Here is a 13,237-nt window from a genome sequence, read left to right on the forward strand (position 1 = left end):
CGTAGAAATGACCATATCTTTCACACTGGTTGCTATTATTCCTGTTAAACGATGGAAAAGCTGTTGTATGTATTTTGTATTTGGTGCTTCTGGCGTTGATTTCATAGGCCCTAACTATTGGATCTCGTGGACCAACGCTCTAGCGTGAACCCTAGGTTGCCCGGAACGTAGAAATGACCATATCTTTCACACTGGTTGCTATTATTCCTGTTATACGATTGAAAAGCTGTTGTATTTATATTGTATTTTACGCTTCTGGCGTTGACTTCTAAGGCACTAACTATTCGATCTGGTGGAGCAACGCCCTAGAGTGAAGCCTAGGTTGCCCGGAACGTAGAAGTGACCATCACTTTCATACTGATTGCAATTTTTCCTGTTGTACGATGGAAAAACTATTGTATTGTTATTGCATTCTATGCTTCGGGCGTTGACTTCTAAGGCCCTGACTCCTCAGTCTGTTGGAGCAACGCCCTAGGGTGAAGCATAGGTTGCCCGGAAAGTAGAAATGACCATCACTTTCAAACTGGTTGCAATTATTCCTGTTGTACGATGGAAAAACTGTTGTATTTATATTGTATTTTATGCTTCTGGCGTTTACTTCTAAGGCCCTAGCTATTCGATCTAGTGGAGCAACGCCATAGAGATAAGCCTAGGTTGCCCGGAACGTAGAAATGACCATATCTTTCAAACTGGTTGCAATTATTCCTGCTATGCGATGGAAAAACTGTTGTATTTATATTGTAGTTGATACTTCTGGCGTTGACTTCCTAGGCCCTAACTATTCGATCTGGTGGAGCAACGCCCTATAGCGAAACCGAGGTTGCCCGGAACGTAGAAATGACCATACCTTTCACACTCGTTGCAACCATTCGTTTTATACGATGGAAAAACTGTTGTATTTATATTGTATTTTATGCTTCTGGCGTTGACTTCTTAGGCACTAACTATTCGATCTGATGGAACAACGCCATAGAGTGAAGCCTATCTTGCCCGAAACGTAGAAATGACCATGACTTTCACACTGATTGCAATTATTCGTCTTATACGATGGAATGACTGTTGTATTTGATTTGTATTTTATGCTTCTGGCGTTGACTTCTAAGGCCCTAACTCTTGGATCTGGTGGAACAATGCCTTAGAGTTAAGTCTAGGATGACCGAAACGTCGAAATGGTCATTACTTTCACACTGGTTGCTATTACTCGTTCTATACGATGGAAAACTGTTGTATTTATATTGTATTTTATGCTTCTGGCGTTGACTTCTTAGGCACTAACTATTCGATCTGGTGGAGAAACGGCCTATAGTGAAGCCTAGGTTGGCGGGAACGTAGAAATGGCCGTTACCTTCACACTGGTTGCAATTATTCCTGTTACACGATGGAAAAGCTGTTGTATTTATATTGTCTTTTAAGCTTCTGGCGTTTACTTCTAAGGCCGTAGTTATTCGATGTGGTTGAGCATGGGCCTAGAGTGAAGGCTAGGTTGCCCGGAACGTAGATATGACCATTACTTTCACACTGGTTGCAATTATTCGTTTTATACGATGGAAAAACTGTTGTATTTATTCTGTATTTTATGGTTCTGGCGTTGACTTCTAAGGCCCTAACTCTTCGATCTAGTGGGGCAACGCCCTAGAGTGAAGCCTAGGTTGCCCGGAACGTAGAAATGACCATTACCTTCACACTGGTTGCAGTTATTCCTGTTATACGATGGAAAGACTGTTGTATGTTTATTGTATTTTATGCTTCGGGCGTTGCCTTCTATGGCCCTACCTATTCGATCTGGTGGAGCAACGCCCTAGAGTCAAGCCTAGGTTGCCCGGAAGGTAGGTATGATCATAGCTTTCACACTGGTTACCAATTATTCGTTTTATACGACGGAAAAACTGTTGTAATTATATTGTATTTTATGCTTCGGGCGTTGACTTCTTAGGCACTAACTATTCGATCTGGTGGAACAACGCCATTGAGTGAAGCCTATATTGCCCGATACGTAGAAATGACCAGCACTTCCACACTGGTTGCAATTATTCATGCTATACGATGGATAGACTGTTGTATCTTTATTGTAATTTATGCTTCCGGCGTTGACTTCTTAGGCCCTAACTATTCGATCTGGTGGAACAACGCCCTATAGCGAAACGTAGGTTGCCCTGAACGTAGAAATGACCATACCTTTCACACTCGTTGCAATCATTCGTCTTATACGATGGAAAAACTGTTGTATTTATATTGTATTTTATGCTTCTGGCGTTGACTTCTTAGGCACTAACTATTCGATCTAATGGAACAACGCCATAGAGTGAAGCCTATCTTGCCCGAAACGTAGAAATGACCATGACTTTCACACTGATTGCAATTATTCGTCTTATACGATGGAATGACTGTTGTATTTGATTTGTATTTTATGCTTCTGGCGTTGACTTCTAAGGCCCTAACTCTTCGATCTGGTGGAACAGTGCCTTAGAGTTAAGAGTAGGATGACCGAAACGTCGAAATGGTCATTAGTTTCACACTGGTTGCTATTATTCGTCTATACGATGTAAAACTGTTGTATTTATATTGTATTTTATGCTTCTGGCGTTGACTTCTTAGGCACTAACTATTCGATCTGGTGGAGAAGCGGCCTATAGTGAAGCCTAGGTTGGCGGGAACGTAGAAATGGCCGTTACCTTCACACTGGTTGCAATTATTCCTGTTACACGATGGAAAAGCTGTTGTATTTATATTGTCTTTTAAGCTTCTGGCGTTTACTTCTAAGGCCGTTGTTATTCGATGTGGTTGAGCATGGGCCTAGAGTGAAGGCTAGGTTGTCCGGAACGTAGATATGACCATTACTTTCACACTGGTTACCAATTATTCGTTTTATACGATGGAAAAACTGTTGTATTTATATTGTATTTTATGCTTCTGGCGTTGACTTCTTAGGCACTAACTATTCGATCTGGTGGAACAACGCCATTGAGTGAAGCCTATCTTGCCCGATACGTAGAAATGACCAGCACTTCCACACTGGTTGCAATTATTCATGCTATACGATGGATAGACTGTTGTATCTTTATTGTAATTTATGCTTCCGGCGTTGACTTCTAAGGCCCTAACTCTTCGATCTGGTGGAGCAATGCCTCACAGTTAAGTCTAGGATGCCCGGAACGTATAAATGGCCGTTAGTTTCACACTGGTAACAATTATTCGTTTTATACAATGGAAAAGCTGTTCTATTTATTTTGTATTTTATGCTTCGGGTGTTGACTTCTAAGGCCCTAACTATTCGATCTGGTGGAGCAATGCCTCAGAGTTAAGTCTGGGATGCCCGAAACGCCGAAATGATCATTACTTTCACACTGGTTGCAATTATCAATGCTAAACAATGGAAAGACTGTTGTATTTATTTTGTATTTGGTGCTACTGGCGTTGACTTCTTGCTCCCTAACTATAAGATCTTGTCGGTCAACGGCCTGGAGTGAACCCTAGGTCGCCCGGAACATAGAAATGACCATATCTTTCACACTGGTTGCTATTATTCCGCTTATACAATGGAAAGGCTGACTGTATTTACATTGTATTTTATGTTTCTGACGTTGACTTCTAAGGCCCTAACTATTCGATCCAGTGGAGAAACGCCCTAGAGTGAAGCCGAGGATGCCCGGATCGTAGACATGTACATTACCTTCACGCTTGTTGCAATTATTCCTGTTGTACGATGAAAAAACTGTTGTATTTTTATTGTATTTTATGGTTCAGGCGTTGACTTCTAAGGCCGTAGCTTTTCGATGTGGTTGAACAACGCCATAGAGTGAAGCCTAGGTTGCCCGGAACGTAGAAGTGACCATAACTTTCACACTGGTTGCTATTATTCGTTTTATACGATGGAAGGACTGTTCTATTTATTTTGTATTTTATGCTTCTGGCGTTGACTTCTAAGGCCCTAACTCTCCGATCTGGTGGAGCATGCCTGAGAGTTAAGTCTAGGATTGCCCGAAACGTAGAAATGGCCATACCTTTCACACTGGTTGCAATTATTCCTGTTATACGATGGAAAAACTGATATATTTTTATTGTCTTTTATGCTTCTGGCGTTGACTTCTTAGGCCCTAACAATTGGATATGGTGGACCAACGCCCTAGAGTGAAGCCTATGTTGCTCGAAACGTAGAAACGACCATCACTTAAACACTGGATGCAATTATTCCTGTTATGCGATGGAAGGCTGTTGTATTTTTATTGTATTTCATGCTTCTGGCGTTGACTTCTTAGGCCCTAACAATTGGATATGGTGGACCAACGCCCTAGAGTGAAGCCTATGTTGCCCGAAACGTAGTAATGACCATCACTTTCACACTGGATGCAATTATTCCTGTTATACGATGGAAAAACTGTTGTATTTATATTGTATTTTACGCTTCGGGCGTTCACTACTAAGGCCCTAACTCTTCGATCTGGTGGAGCAATGCCTCAGAGTTAAGTCTAGGTTTCCCGGAACGTAGAAACGGCCGTTACTTTCACACTGGTTGCAATTATTCCTGTTATACGATGGAAAGCTGTTGTATTTATATTGCATTTTATGTTTCTGGCGTTGACTTCTTAGGCCCTAACAATTGGACCTAGTGGACAAACGCCCTAGAGTGAAGCCTAGAATGCCCGGAACGTAGAACTGACCATCACCTTCAGCCTGGTTGGAATTATTCCTGTTATACGATGGAAAAACTGTTGTATCTTTATTGTATGTTATGCTTCGGGCGTTGACTTCTAATGCCATAACTATTCGATCTGGTGGAGCAACGCCCGAGGGTGTAGCATAGGTTGCCCGGAACGTAGAAATGACCACACCTTTCACACTGGTTGCAATTATTCCTGTTACACGATGGAAAAGCTGTTGTATTTATATTGTCTTTTAAGCTTCTGGCGTTTACTTCTAAGGCCGTAGTTATTCGATGTGGTTGAGCATGGGCCTAGAGTGAAGGCTAGGTTGTCCGGAACGTAGATATGACCATTACTTTCACACTGGTTACCAATTATTCGTTTTATACGATGGAAAAACTGTTGTATTTATATTGTATTTTATGCTTCTGGCGTTGACTTCTTAGGCACTAACTATTCGATCTGGTGGAACAACGCCATTGAGTGAAGCCTATATTGCCCGATACGTAGAAATGACCAGCACTTCCACACTGGTTGCAATTATTCATGCTATACGATGGATAGACTGTTGTATCTTTATTGTAATTTATGCTTCCGGCGTTGACTTCTTAGGCCCTAACTATTCGATCTGGTGGAACAACGCCCTATAGCGAAACGTAGGTTGCCCGGAACGTAGAAATGACCATACCTTTCACACTCGTTGCAATCATTCGTCTTATACGATGGAAAAACTGTTGTATTTATATTGTATTTTATGCTTCTGGCGTTGACTTCTTAGGCACTAACTATTCGATCTAATGGAACAACGCCATAGAGTGAAGCCTATCTTGCCCGAAACGTAGAAATGACCATGACTTTCACACTGATTGCAATTATTCGTCTTATACGATGGAATGACTGTTGTATTTGATTTGTATTTTATGCTTCTGGCGTTGACTTCTAAGGCCCTAACTCTTCGATCTGGTGGAACAGTGCCTTAGAGTTAAGAGTAGGATGACCGAAACGTCGAAATGGTCATTAGTTTCACACTGGTTGCTATTATTCGTCTATACGATGTAAAACTGTTGTATTTATATTGTATTTTATGCTTCTGGCGTTGACTTCTTAGGCACTAACTATTCGATCTGGTGGAGAAGCGGCCTATAGTGAAGCCTAGGTTGGCGGGAACGTAGAAATGGCCGTTACCTTCACACTGGTTGCAATTATTCCTGTTACACGATGGAAAAGCTGTTGTATTTATATTGTCTTTTAAGCTTCTGGCGTTTACTTCTAAGGCCGTTGTTATTCGATGTGGTTGAGCATGGGCCTAGAGTGAAGGCTAGGTTGTCCGGAACGTAGATATGACCATTACTTTCACACTGGTTACCAATTATTCGTTTTATACGATGGAAAAACTGTTGTATTTATATTGTATTTTATGCTTCTGGCGTTGACTTCTTAGGCACTAACTATTCGATCTGGTGGAACAACGCCATTGAGTGAAGCCTATCTTGCCCGATACGTAGAAATGACCAGCACTTCCACACTGGTTGCAATTATTCATGCTATACGATGGATAGACTGTTGTATCTTTATTGTAATTTATGCTTCCGGCGTTGACTTCTAAGGCCCTAACTCTTCGATCTGGTGGAGCAATGCCTCACAGTTAAGTCTAGGATGCCCGGAACGTATAAATGGCCGTTAGTTTCACACTGGTAACAATTATTCGTTTTATACAATGGAAAAGCTGTTCTATTTATTTTGTATTTTATGCTTCGGGTGTTGACTTCTAAGGCCCTAACTATTCGATCTGGTGGAGCAATGCCTCAGAGTTAAGTCTGGGATGCCCGAAACGCCGAAATGATCATTACTTTCACACTGGTTGCAATTATCAATGCTAAACAATGGAAAGACTGTTGTATTTATTTTGTATTTGGTGCTACTGGCGTTGACTTCTTGCTCCCTAACTATAAGATCTTGTCGGTCAACGGCCTGGAGTGAACCCTAGGTTGCCCGGAACATAGAAATGACCATATCTTTCACACTGGTTGCTATTATTCCGCTTATACAATGGAAAGGCTGACTGTATTTACATTGTATTTTATGTTTCTGACGTTGACTTCTAAGGCCCTAACTATTCGATCCAGTGGAGAAACGCCCTAGAGTGAAGCCGAGGATGCCCGGATCGTAGACATGTACATTACCTTCACGCTTGTTGCAATTATTCCTGTTGTACGATGAAAAAACTGTTGTATTTTTATTGTATTTTATGGTTCAGGCGTTGACTTCTAAGGCCGTAGCTTTTCGATGTGGTTGAACAACGCCATAGAGTGAAGCCTAGGTTGCCCGGAACGTAGAAGTGACCATAACTTTCACACTGGTTGCTATTATTCGTTTTATACGATGGAAGGACTGTTCTATTTATTTTGTATTTTATGCTTCTGGCGTTGACTTCTAAGGCCCTAACTCTCCGATCTGGTGGAGCATGCCTGAGAGTTAAGTCTAGGATTGCCCGAAACGTAGAAATGGCCATACCTTTCACACTGGTTGCAATTATTCCTGTTATACGATGGAAAAACTGATATATTTTTATTGTCTTTTATGCTTCTGGCGTTGACTTCTTAGGCCCTAACAATTGGATATGGTGGACCAACGCCCTAGAGTGAAGCCTATGTTGCTCGAAACGTAGAAACGACCATCACTTAAACACTGGATGCAATTATTCCTGTTATGCGATGGAAGGCTGTTGTATTTTTATTGTATTTCATGCTTCTGGCGTTGACTTCTTAGGCCCTAACAATTGGATATGGTGGACCAACGCCCTAGAGTGAAGCCTATGTTGCCCGAAACGTAGTAATGACCATCACTTTCACACTGGATGCAATTATTCCTGTTATACGATGGAAAAACTGTTGTATTTATATTGTATTTCACGCTTCGGGCGTTCACTACTAAGGCCCTAACTCTTCGATCTGGTGGAGCAATGCCTCAGAGTTAAGTCTAGGTTTCCCGGAACGTAGAAACGGCCGTTACTTTCACACTGGTTGCAATTATTCCTGTTATACGATGGAAAGCTGTTGTATTTATATTGCATTTTATGTTTCTGGCGTTGACTTCTTAGGCCCTAACAATTGGACCTAGTGGACCAACGCCCTAGAGTGAAGCCTAGAATGCCCGGAACGTAGAACTGACCATCACCTTCAGCCTGGTTGGAATTATTCCTGTTATACGATGGAAAAACTGTTGTATCTTTATTGTATGTTATGCTTCGGGCGTTGACTTCTAATGCCATAACTATTCGATCTGGTGGAGCAACGCCCGAGGGTGTAGCATAGGTTGCCCGGAACGTAGAAATGACCACACCTTTCACACTGGTTGCAATTATTCCTGTTACACGATGGAAAAGCTGTTGTATTTATATTGTCTTTTAAGCTTCTGGCGTTTACTTCTAAGGCCGTAGTTATTCGATGTGGTTGAGCATGGGCCTAGAGTGAAGGCTAGGTTGTCCGGAACGTAGATATGACCATTACTTTCACACTGGTTACCAATTATTCGTTTTATACGATGGAAAAACTGTTGTATTTATATTGTATTTTATGCTTCTGGCGTTGACTTCTTAGGCACTAACTATTCGATCTGGTGGAACAACGCCATTGAGTGAAGCCTATATTGCCCGATACGTAGAAATGACCAGCACTTCCACACTGGTTGCAATTATTCATGCTATACGATGGATAGACTGTTGTATCTTTATTGTATTTTATGCTTCCGGCGTTGACTTCTTAGGCCCTAACTATTCGATCTGGTGGAACAACGCCCTATAGCGAAACGTAGGTTGCCCGGAACGTAGAAATGACCATACCTTTCACACTCGTTGCAATCATTCGTCTTATACGATGGAAAAACTGTTGTATTTATATTGTATTTTATGCTTCTGGCGTTGACTTCTAAGGCCCTAACTCTTCGATCTGGTGGAACAGTGCCTTAGAGTTAAGTCTAGGATGACCGAAACGTCGAAATGGTCATTACTTTCACACTGGTTGCTATTAATCGTTTTATACGATGGAAAAACTGTTGTATTTATTTTGTATTTTATGGTTCTGGCGTTCACTTCTAAGGCCCTAACTCTTCGATCTGGTGGAGCAATGCTTCAGAGTTAAGTCTAGGATGCCCGAAACGTAGAAATGACCATATCTTTCACAATGGTTGCAATTACTCCTGTTATACGATGGAAAAGCTGTTGTATTTTTATTGTATTTTATGACTCTGACGTTGACTTCTCAGGCCCTAACTATTCGATCTGTTGGAGCAACGCTCTAGAGTCAAGCCTAGGTTGCCCGGAACGTAGTAAGGACCATATCTTTCACACAGGTTGCAATTATTCCGGTTATACGATGGAAAAACTGTTGTATATAAATTGTATTTTATGCTTCTGGCGTTGACTTCTAAGGCCCTGACTCCTCAATCTGTTGGAGCAACGCCCTAGGGTGAAGTATAGGTTGCCCGGAAAGTAGAAATGACCATCACTTTCAAACTGGTTGCAATTATTCCTGTTGTACGATGAAAAAACTGTTGTATTTTTATTGTATTTTATGGTTCAGGCGTTGACTTCTAAGGCCATAGCTATTCGATATGGTGGAACAACGCCATAGAGTGAAGCCTAGGTTGCCCGGAACGTAGAAGTGACCATAACTTTCACACTTGTTGCTATTATTCGTTTTATACGATGGAAGGACTGTTCTATTTATTTTGTATTTTATGCTTCTGGCGTTGACTTCTAAGACCCTAACTCACCGATCTGGTGAAGCATGCCTGAGAGTTAAGTCTAGGATGCCCGAAACGTAGAAATGGCCATATCTTTCACACTGGTTGCAATTATTCCTGTTATACGATGGAAAAACTGTTGTATCTTTATTGTATTTTATGCTTCGGGCGTTGACTTCTAATGCCATAACTATTCGATCTGGTGGAGCAACGCCCGAGGGTGTAGCATAGGTTGCCCGGAACGTAGAAATGACCACACCTTTCACACTTGTTGCAATTATTCGTTTTATACGATGGAAAAGCTGTTGTATCTATATTGTATTTTATGCTTCTGGCGTTAACTTCTTAGGCCCTAAATATTCGATCTTCTGGACCAACGCCCCGGAGTGAAGCCTAGGTCGCCCGGAATGTAGAAATGACCATCACTTTCACTATGGTTGCAATTATTCCTGTTATACGATGGAATAACTGTTCTATTTTTATTTTACTTTATGCTTCTGGCGTTGACATCTAGGGCCCTAGCTATTCGATCTGGTGGAGCAACGCCCTAGAGTGAAGCCTAGGATGCCCGGAACGTGGAAATGACAATTACCTTCACACTTGTTGCAATTCATCCAGTTATACGGTGGAAAAACTGTTGTATGTTTATTGTATTTTATGCTTCGGGCGTTGACTTCTATGGCCCTACCTATTCGATCTGGTGGAGGAACGCCCTAGAGTCAAGCCTAGGTTGCCCGGAAGGTTGGTATGACCATAACATTCACACTGGTTACCAATTTTTCGTTTTATACGATGGAAAAACTGTTGTATTTATATTGTATTTTATGCTTCTGGCGTTGACTTCTTAGGCACTAACTATTCGATCTGGTGGAACAACGCCATTGAGTGAAGCCTAGGTTGCCCGGAACGTAGAAATGACCATAACTTTCATACTGGTTGCAATTATTCGTTTTATACGATGGAAGACTGTTGTACTTTTATTATACTTTATGCTCCTGGTGTTGACATCTTAGGCCCTAAATATTCGAACTGGTGGAGCAGCGCCCTAGAGTGAAGCCTAGGTTGGCGGGAACGTATAAATGGCCGTTACCTTGACACTGGTTGCTATTATTCCTGTTACACGATGGAAAAGCTGTTGTATTTATATTGTATTTTATGCTCCAGGCGTTGACTTCTAATGCCATAACTATTCGATCTGGTGGAGCAACGCCCGAGGGTGTAGCATAGGTTGCCCGGAACGTAGAAATGACCACACCTTTCACACTTGTTGCAATTATTCGTTTTATACAATGGAAAAGCTGTTGTATCTATATTGTATTTTATGCTTCTGGCGTTAACTTCTTAGCCCCTAAATATTCGATCTTCTGGACCAACGCCCCGGAGTGAAGCCTAGGTCGCCCGGAATGTAGAAATGACCATCACTTTCACTATGGTTGCAATTATTCCTGTTATACGATGGAATAACTGTTCTATTTTTATTTTACTTTATGCATCTGGCGTTGACTTCTAGGGCCCTAGCTATTCGATCTGGTGGAGCAACGCCCTAGAGTGAAGCCTAGGATGCCCGGAACGTGGAAATGACAATTACCTTCACACTTGTTGCAATTATTCCTGTTATACGGTGGAAAAACTGTTGTATGTTTATTGTATTTTATGCTTCGGGCGTTGACTTCTATGGCCCTACCTATTCGATCTGGTGGAGGAACGCCATTGAGTGAAACCTACGTTGCCCGGAACGTAGAAATGACCATACCTTTCACACTCGTTGCAATCATTCGTTTTATACGATGGAAAAACTGTTGTATTTATATTGTATTTTATTCTTCTGGCGTTGACTTCTTAGGCACTAACTATTCGATCTGATGGAACAACGCCATAGAGTGTAGCCTATCTTGCCTGAAACGTAGAAATGACCATGACTTTCACACTGATTGCAATTATTCGTCTTATACGATGGAATGACTGTTGTATTTGATTTGTATTTTATGCTTCTGGCGTTGACTTCTAAGGCCCTAACTCTTCGATCTGGTGGAACAATGCCTTAGAGTTAAGTCTAGGATGACCGAAACGTCGAAATGGTCATTACTTTCACACTGGTTGCTATTATTCGTTTTATACGATGGAAAACTGTTGTATTTATATTGTCTTTTAAGCTTCTGGCGTTTACTTCTAAGGCCATAGTTATTCGATGTGGTTGAGCATGGCCCTAGAGTGAAGGCTAGATAGCCCTGAACGTAGAAATGACCATAACTTTCACACTGGTTGCAATTATTCGTTTTATACGATGGAAAAACTGTTGTATTTATATTGTATTTTATGCTTCTGGCGTTGACTTCTAAAGCCCTGACTTTTCGATCTGGTGGAGCAACGCCCTAGAGTCAAGCCTAAGTTGCCCGGAACGTGGAAATGAACGTTACTTTCACACTGTTTGCAATTATCCAATTTATACGATGGAAAAGTTGTTGTATTTATACTGTATTTTATGCTTCTGGCGTTGACTTCTAACTCAGTAGCTATTCCGTCTCGTGGAACAACTCCCTATATTGAAGCCTAGGTCGCCCGGAACGAAAAAATGACCATAACCTTCACGCTGGCTGCAATTACTCCTGTTATACGATTGTAAATCTGTTGTATCTTTATTGTATTTTATGCTTCGGGCGTTGACTTCTAAGGCCCTAACTATTCGATCTGGTGGAGCAACGCCCTAGAGTGAAGCCTAGGTTGCCCGGAACGTAGAAGTGGCCATTACCTTCACATTGGATGAAATTATTCGTTTTATACGATGGAAAAACTGTTGTACTTATATTGCATTTTATGTTTCTGGCGTTGACTTCTTAGGCCGTAACTATTGGACCTGGTGGACCAACGCCCTAGAGTGAAGCCTAGAATGCCCGGAACGTAGAACTGACCATCACCTTCACCCTGGTTGGAATTATTCCTGTTATACGATGGAAAAACTGTTGTATCTTTATTGTATTTTATGCTTCGGGCGTTGACTTCTAATGCCATAACTATTCGATCTGGTGGAGCAACGCCCGAGTTTGTAGCATAGGTTGCCCGGAACGTAGAAATGACCACACTTTTCACACTTGTTGCAATTATTCGTTTTATACGATGGAAAAGCTGTTGTATCTATATTGTATTTTATGCTTCTGGCGTTAACTTCTTAGGCCCTAAATATTCGATCTTCTGGACCAACGCCCCGGAGTGAAGCCTAGGTCGCCCGGAATGTAGAAATGACCATCACTTTCATTATGGTTGCAATTATTCCTGTTATAGGATGGAATAACTATTCTATTTTTATTTTACTTTATGCTTCTGGCGTTGACTTCTAGGGCCCTAGCTATTCGATCTGGTGGAGCAACGCCCTAGAGTGAAGCCTATGATGCCCGGAACGTGGAAATGACAATTACCTTCACACTTGTTGCAATTATTCCTGTTATACAGTGGAAAAACTGTTGTGTGTTTATTGTATTGTATGCTTCGGGCGTTGACTTCTATGGCCCTACCTATTCGATCTGGTGGAGGAACGCCCTAGAGTCAAGCCTAGGTTGCCCGGAAGGTAGGTATGACCATAACTTTCACACTGGTTACCAATTATTCGTTTTATCCGATGGAAAAACTGTTGTATTTATATTGTATTTTATGCTTCTGACGTTGACTTCTTAGGCACTAACTATTCGATCTGGAGGAACAACACCATTGAGTGAAGCCTATCTTGCCCGATACGTAGAAATGACCAGTACTTTCACACTGGTTGCAATTATTCATGCTATACGATGGAAAGACTGTTGTATTTTTACTATACTTTATGCTTCTGGCGTCGACTTCTTAGGCCATAACTATTAGATCTG

The sequence above is a fragment of the Calliopsis andreniformis genome, chromosome 11, assembly GCF_051401765.1.
Source record: "Calliopsis andreniformis isolate RMS-2024a chromosome 11, iyCalAndr_principal, whole genome shotgun sequence".
NCBI lineage: Eukaryota > Metazoa > Arthropoda > Insecta > Hymenoptera > Andrenidae > Calliopsis > Calliopsis andreniformis.